Here is an 8,867-nt window from a genome sequence, read left to right as displayed (position 1 = left end):
TAGACTACTACAGGACCAGGACCAGGAGACACTGTTCTAGACTACTACAGGACCAGGACCAGGAAACACTGCTCTAGACTACTACAGGACCAGGAGACACTGCTCTAGACTACTACAGGACCAGGAGACACTGCTCTAGACTACTACAGGACCAGGACCAGGAAACACTGCTCTAAACTACTACAGGACCAGGAGACACTGCTCTAGACTACTACAGGACCAGGACCAGGAGACACTGCTCTAGACTACTACAGGACAATGACCAGGAGACACTGTTATAGACTACTACAGGACCAGGAGACACTGCTCTAGACTACTACAGGACCAGGACCAGGAAACACTGCTCTAGACTACTACAGGACCAGGAGACACTGCTCTAGACTACTACAGAACCAGGAAACACTGCTCTAGACTACTACAGGATCAGGAGACACTGCTCTAGACTACTACAGGACCAGGAAACACTGCTCTAGACTACTACAGGATCAGGAGACACTGCTCTAGACTACTACAGGACCAGGAAACACTGCTCTAGACTACTACAGGACCAGGACCAGGAGACACTGCTCTAGACTACTACAGGACCAGGACCAGGAGACACTGCTCTAGACTACTACAGGACCAGGACCAGGAAACCAGACTAAACACTGCTCTAGACTACTACAGGACCAGGACCAGGAGACACTGCTCTAGACTACTACAGGACCAGGACCAGGAAACACTGCTCTAGACTACTACAGGACCAGGACCAGGAAACACTGCTCTAGACTACTACAGGACCAGGACCAGGAGACACTGCTCTAGACTACTACAGGACCAGGAGACACTGCTCTAGACTACTACAGGACCAGGAGACACTGCTCTAGACTACTACAGGACCCAGGAGACACTGCTCTAGACTACTACAGGACCAGGACCAGGAAACACTGCTCTAGAGTACTACAGGACAAGGACCAGGAGACACTGCTCTAGACTACTACAGGACCAGGAGACACTGCTCTAGACTACTACAGGATCAGGAGACACTGCTCTAGACTACTACAGGACCAGGACCAGGAGACACTGTTCTAGACTACTACAGGACCAGGACCAGGAAACACTGCTCTAGACTACTACAGGACCAGGAGACACTGCTCTAGACTACTACAGGACCAGGAGACACTGCTCTAGACTACTACAGGACCAGGACCAGGAAACACTGCTCTAAACTACTACAGGACCAGGAGACACTGCTCTAGACTACTACAGGACCAGGACCAGGAGACACTGCTCTAGACTACTACAGGACAATGACCAGGAGACACTGTTCTAGACTACTACAGGACCAGGACCAGGAAACACTGCTCTAGACTACTACAGGACCAGGACCAGGAGACACTGCTCTAGACTACTACAGGACCAGGAGACACTGCTCTAGACTACTACAGGACCAGGAGACACTGCTCTAGACTACTACAGGACCCAGGAGACACTGCTCTAGACTACTACAGGACCAGGACCAGGAAACACTGCTCTAGAGTACTACAGGACAAGGACCAGGAGACACTGCTCTAGACTACTACAGGACCAGGAGACACTGCTCTAGACTACTACAGGATCAGGAGACACTGCTCTAGACTACTACAGGACCAGGACCAGGAGACACTGTTCTAGACTACTACAGGACCAGGACCAGGAAACACTGCTCTAGACTACTACAGGACCAGGAGACACTGCTCTAGACTACTACAGGACCAGGAGACACTGCTCTAGACTACTACAGGACCAGGACCAGGAAACACTGCTCTAAACTACTACAGGACCAGGAGACACTGCTCTAGACTACTACAGGACCAGGACCAGGAGACACTGCTCTAGACTACTACAGGACAATGACCAGGAGACACTGTTCTAGACTACTACAGGACCAGGAGACACTGCTCTAGACTACTACAGGACCAGGACCAGGAAACACTGCTCTAGACTACTACAGGACCAGGAGACACTGCTCTAGACTACTACAGGACCAGGAAACACTGCTCTAGACTACTACAGGATCAGGAGACACTGCTCTAGACTACTACAGGACAATGACCAGGAGACACTGCTCTAGACTACTACAGGACCAGGAAACACTGCTCTAGACTACTACAGGACCAGGACCAGGAGACACTGCGCTAGACTACTACAGGACCAGGAAACACTGCTCTAGGACTACTACAGGACCAGGACCAGGAGACACTGCTCTAGACTACTACAGGACCAGGAAACACTGCTCTAGACTACTACAGGACCAGGACCAGGAAACACTGCTCTAGACTACTACAGGACCAGGAAACACTGCTCTAGACTACTACAGGACCAGGAAACACTGCTCTAGGACTACTACAGGACCAGGAGACACTGCTCTAGGACTACTACAGGACCAGGACCAGAAAACACTGCTCTAGACTACTACAGGACCAGGAGACACTGCTCTAGACTACTACAGAACCAGGAAACACTGCTCTAGACTACTACAGGATCAGGAGACACTGCTCTAGACTACTACAGGACCAGGAAACACTGCTCTAGACTACTACAGGATCAGGAGACACTGCTCTAGACTACTACAGGACCAGGAAACACTGCTCTAGACTACTACAGGACCAGGACCAGGAGACACTGCTCTAGACTACTACAGGACCAGGACCAGGAGACACTGCTCTAGACTACTACAGGACCAGGACCAGGAAACACTGCTCTAGACTACTACAGGACCAGGACCAGGAAACACTGCTCTAGACTACTACAGGACCAGGACCAGGAGACACTGCTCTAGACTACTACAGGACCAGGACCAGGAAACACTGCTCTAGACTACTACAGGACCAGGACCAGGAAACACTGCTCTAGACTACTACAGGACCAGGACCAGGAGACACTGCTCTAGACTACTACAGGACCAGGAGACACTGCTCTAGACTACTACAGGACCCAGGAGACACTGCTCTAGACTACTACAGGACCAGGACCAGGAAACACTGCTCTAGACTACTACAGGACCAGGAGACACTGCTCTAGACTACTACAGGACCAGGAAACACTGCTCTAGACTACTACAGGACCAGGACCAGGAAACACTGCTCTAGACTACTACAGGACCAGGAGACACTGCTCTAGACTACTACAGGACCAGGACCAGGAAACACTGCTCTAGACTACTACAGGACCAGGACCAGGAAACACTGCTCTAGACTACTACAGGACCAGGAGACACTGCTCTAGACTACTACAGGACCAGGACCAGGAAACACTGCTCTAGACTACTACAGGACCAGGACCAGGAAACACTGCTCTAGACTACTACAGGACCAGGAGACACTGCTCTAGACTACTACAGGACCAGGACCAGGAAACACTGCTCTAGACTACTACAGGACCAGGACCAGGAGACACTGCTCTAGACTACTAAAGGACCAATGAATCAGTTTGGTACTATGACTGCAATGGTTCAAGACCAGGATAACACAAAACAGGACACAGAAATGTCTATGGAACTGAACTGGCAGCTAGAAGGATCCCATCTACTGTACCATCTCCTGCCAATTTGCCCTTGAGCAAGGCAGTTAACCCCCTACAATTGCTCCCCACCCAGGGGTGCTGCACTGCAGGGAGGTTTGGGAAAAGCAGAAGACGCATTTCAGTTCTTATCCAATGGACAATAAAGTATTTATTCTCTCCGTGATCTCGTCACAAGATGAGTCTTTGCACATCTTTACACTCACACCAATGTACAAGTATTCCATGTGTTGTACTACACTAAGTATTCCATGTGTTGTACTACACTAAGTATTCCGTGTGTTGTACTACACCGTAAGTATTCCGTGTGTTGTACTACACTAAGTATTCCATGTGTTGTACTACACTAAGTATTCTGTGTGTTGTACTACACTAAGTATTCTGTGTGTTGTACTACACTAAGTATTCCGTGTGTTGTACTACACTAAGTATTCCATGTGTTGTACTACACTAAGTATTCTGTGTGTTGTACTACACTAAGTATTCCATGTGTTGTACTACACTAAGTATTCCCTGTGTTGTACTACACTAAGTATTCCATGTGTTGTACTACACTAAGTATTCCATGTGTTGTACTACACTAAGTATTCCATGTGTTGTACTACACTAAGTATTCCATGTGTTGTACTACACTGTAAGTATTCCATGTGTTGTACTACACTAAGTATTCCATGTGTTGTACTACACTAAGTATTCCATGTGTTGTACTACACTGTAAGTATTCTGTGTGTTGTACTACACTAAGTATTCCATGTGTTGTACTACACTAAGTATTCCATGTGTTGTACTACACTAAGTATTCCATGTGTTGTACTACACTAAGTATTCCATGTGTTGTACTACACTAAGTATTCTGTGTGTTGTACTACACTAAGTATTCCGTGTGTTGTACTACACTAAGTATTCCATGTGTTGTACTACACTAAGTATTCCATGTGTTGTACTACACTAAGTATTCCATGTGTTGTACTACACCGTAAGTATTCTGTGTGTTGTACTACACTAAGTATTCCATGTGTTGTACTACACTAAGTATTCTGTGTGTTGTACTACACTAAGTATTTCATGTGTTGTACTACACTAAGTATTCCATGTGTTGTACTACACTAAGTATTCCATGTGTTGTACTACACTAAGTATTCCATGTGTTGTACTACACTAAGTATTCCATGTGTTGTACTACACCGTAAGTATTCTGTGTGTTGTACTACACTAAGTATTCCATGTGTTGTACTACACTAAGTATTCTGTGTGTTGTACTACACTAAGTATTTCATGTGTTGTACTACACTAAGTATTCCATGTGTTGTACTACACTAAGTATTCCATGTGTTGTACTACACTAAGTATTCCATGTGTTGTACTACACCGTAAGTATTCCGTGTGTTGTACTACACTGTAAGTATTCCATGTGTTGTACTACACCGTAAGTATTCCGTGTGTTGTACTACACCGTAAGTATTCCGTGTGTTGTACTACACCGTAAGTATTCTGTGTATTGTACTACACTGTTTGTATGGCTACTATTGTATTGTGGTATGTAAACTATCCTGTATTTTAAAGAACAAATCAACTTTCAGTTTATTACCTTGCAAACTTAAATTGTTGGGCTCCCGAGTGGGGCAGCGGTCTAAGGCACTGCATCTCAGTGCTAGAGGCGTCTTTACAGACCCTGGTTCGATTCCAGGCTTTATCACAACCGGCCGTGATCGGGAGTCCGATAGGCTGGCGCACGATTGACCCAGTGTCGTCCGGGTTTGGCGCGTTATAACATGCTTTACGTTGCCAACAAATGAGAGCCGAAATGAGACATTTGAGTTTGAGATGGGTTAAATGGAATATTGACTGAAATCTGGACACTGGCAGGCCTATAACATCTCACGTGTAGACTAACGTGAAAACAACTATTTTTCTTGCAGTACAATGATACACCAAATGTTAATTTTGTCTCTGGAAAAGGAGTGGAGCGATGTGGTAAGATTGATATTTTTCAGTATCTCGAGCCGATCTGGGTGTCTTGTTCAGTGACTGATCTTTTTAACATAACAGCTGTCAGTATTTCAACCATGTAAAATATGACTCATTTAAGTCTTATCAGAAAACAATGGAATTTCTGTTTCACTGCTTTCAATCTGAAAATGTTTGAATATTTAGGTAGTTTAGAATGTTTTCTCCGGGTCGAGAGGCGCAACATGGAAAGAGCTTTTCAGATGGTTCATCACTGACGACTTGCAGAGACCCACCTGTTTAGCTAAATATATATATATATATATATATATATATATATATATACAGCACCAGTCAAATTTGGACACACCTACTCATTCAAAGGTTTTTCTTTATTTTTACTATTTTCTACATTGTAGAATAATATTGAAGACATAAAAACTATGAAACAACACAATATGGAATCATGTAGTAACCAAAAAAAAGTTAAATAAATCCAAATATATTTTAGATTTTAGATTCTCTCAACCAGCTTCATGAGGTAGTCACCTGGAATGTATTTAATTAACAGGTGTGGAATTTATTTCCTTCATAATGCATTTGAGCCAATCAGTTGTATTGTGACAAGGTAGGGGTGGTATACAGAAGATAGCCTTATTTGGTAAAAGACCAAGTCCGTATTAAGGCAAGAACAGTCCATCATTACTTTAAGACATGAAGGTCAGTCAATACGAATAATTTCAAGTACTTGAAAGTTTCTTCAGGTGCAGTCACAAAATAAATGCTTCTCAGAGTTCAAGTCACAGACACATCTCAACATCAACTGTTCAGAGGAGACTGCGTGAATCAGGCCTTCATGGTCAAATTGCTGCAAAGAAACCACTACTAAAGGACACCAATAAGAAGAAGATACTTGCTTGGGTCAAGAAACACGAGCAATGGACATTAGACCAAATGTGATATTTTTGGTTCCAACCGCCGTGTCTTTGTGAGACGCAGAGTAGGTGAATGGATGATCTCCGCATGTGTGGTTCCCACCGTGAAGCATGGAGGAGGAAGTGTGATGGTATGTTTTTTTCTTCTTCTGGTGACACTGTCAGTGATTAATTTAGAATTCAAAGCACTGCATTCTGCAGTGATACACCATCCCATCTGGTTTGGGCTTAGTGGGACTATCATTCGTTTTTCCCAAAGACTGGTGCTCCACATTCCCAAAGACTGGTGCTCCACATTCCCAAAGACTGGTGCTCCACATTCCCAAAGACTGGTGCTCCACATTCCCAAAGACTGGTGCTCCACATTCCCAAAGACTGGTGCTCCACATTCCCAAAGACTGGTGCTCCACATTCCCAAAGACTGGTGCTCCACATTCCCAAAGACTGGTGCTCCACATTCCCAAAGACTGGTGCTCCACATTCCTGTTCAAGTCCAACAAGGTCCATAAATGTCTTGTATGCTGCTGCATAAATGATGTAATATGCCAGGGAGACATGTATACTGTAGCTAAGAAAGTAGTACTCAGTGTATGTTGTGTAGTAATATGCCAGGGAGACATGTATACTGTAGCTAAGAAAGTAGTACTCAGTGTATGTTGTGTAGTAATATGCCAGGGAGACATGTATACTGTAGCTAAGAAAGTAGTACTCAGTGTATGTTGTGTAGTAAGCTGTTAGTAGCCCATGTTCCTCACCTTAATCATTTGGTCCCTACCCCCCTCATAACTTACTCTACTGTTCTGACTTGGTGGTGCACATGTAACCTATTACCTGTTTTAGAGAAATGTAATTATTGAATATTGTAAAAGCTTTCCTTGTCTGCTTATATGCCCCCTTTCTGTATCCTATGGTTCTGACTTGGTGTACAAGGAGAATACTGTAATGACCCATGTTCTGAATTCTGTCGCTGTACATTTCAAAAGTGCTGAACAAATAGTTATATTGACTACGTCCGTCATCGCTCGCTCATTAATGTCTTAATCGAAATGACGGATTGCCTCTTATCCACGGATTGCCTCTCGTCCCCTTACGCCATAGTTTGTCTCATCTCAATTGTCAGTAGAAACCACATTTGTTTAAGCAAGCCACCATATCAGCCATGTTTTTTTGAAAAGGGAGTAAATGAGGTTGAATGAACTGTTTCGCTGCCAGACAAGGCTCCGCTGATAACCAGGTGTAGCGGTGGTAAGGATTCACTCCAGGGTGAATGAACTGTTTCGCTGCCAGACAAGGCTCCGCTGATAACCAGGTGTAGCGGTGGTAAGGATTCACTCCAGGGTGAATGAACTGTTTCGCTGCCAGACAAGGCTCCGCTGATAACCAGGTGTAGCGGTGGTAAGGATTCACTCCAGGGTGAATGAACTGTTTCGCTGCCAGACAAGGCTCCGCTGATAACCAGGTGTAGCGGTGGTAAGGATTCACTCCAGGGTGAATGAACTGTTTCGCTGCCAGACAAGGCTCCGCTGATAACCAGGTGTAGCGGTGGTAAGGATTCACTCCAGGGTGCTGAAAAGAAAGCTCTGCTGTTGGGATATCTTTATGTGGTCACTGTTTGTCAGCGTTAAAGTCCAATTCATGTATTGTTTAGTGTTGTGTAGTGGCTTTGCTGGCATCAAAACACATAATTTAAAAAAAAAAGCAAATAGTTTTCCCCACCAAGATTTACATTCTAAAATCGGCACTTTGATTGACGCGCTCATTCTATCATTTTAATTAATGTTTTTCTTGTGATTGATTTATTATGTATGAGTGAAGAGAAGCCTAAAGGTCTATTTGACTCGAGAAGTTGACTAAAAATAGCCTATCGAATTGAGAAAATTATAAATCAATCAAATGTATTTATAAAGCCATTTTTACATCAGCCGATGTCACAAAGTGCTAAAACCCCCAAACAAATAAATATTAAAAGTGTGTTTTTTTTCTCTACACCCCTGTGGAAAAAAAGTTGTCCCACTTCTCTGCCTGACATACAAGGAAGCTGCCATTAAGCTACAGTGTCGGCTCCTCCCCCATCAGTGTTGGCTCCTCCCCCATCAGTGTCGGCTCCTCCCCCATCCGTGTTGGCTCCTCCCCCATCAGTGTCCGCTGTACACCTCCCCCATCCGTGTCGACTCCTCCCTCATCAGTGTCCGCTGTACACCTCCCCCATCAGTGTCGGTTCCTCCCCCATCAGTGTCGGCTCCTCCCCCATCAGTGTCGGCTCCTCCCCCATCAGTGTCGGCTCCTCCCCCATCAGTGTCCGCTCCTCCCCCATCAGTGTCCGCTGTACACCTCCTCCATCAGGCCCATTGCTTCTCACCACTATCCAGGCCAAGTAGCCCGCATCCTCTGAAGTGTCTGGGCTGGACAGCCTCCGACTTCTCCATACAGGCTGTTTTTAAGCAT

The sequence above is a fragment of the Oncorhynchus nerka genome, linkage group LG13 (assembly GCF_034236695.1).
Source record: "Oncorhynchus nerka isolate Pitt River linkage group LG13, Oner_Uvic_2.0, whole genome shotgun sequence".
Lineage (NCBI taxonomy): Eukaryota > Metazoa > Chordata > Actinopteri > Salmoniformes > Salmonidae > Oncorhynchus > Oncorhynchus nerka.
Note: the sequence above shows the minus strand (reverse complement) of the source record.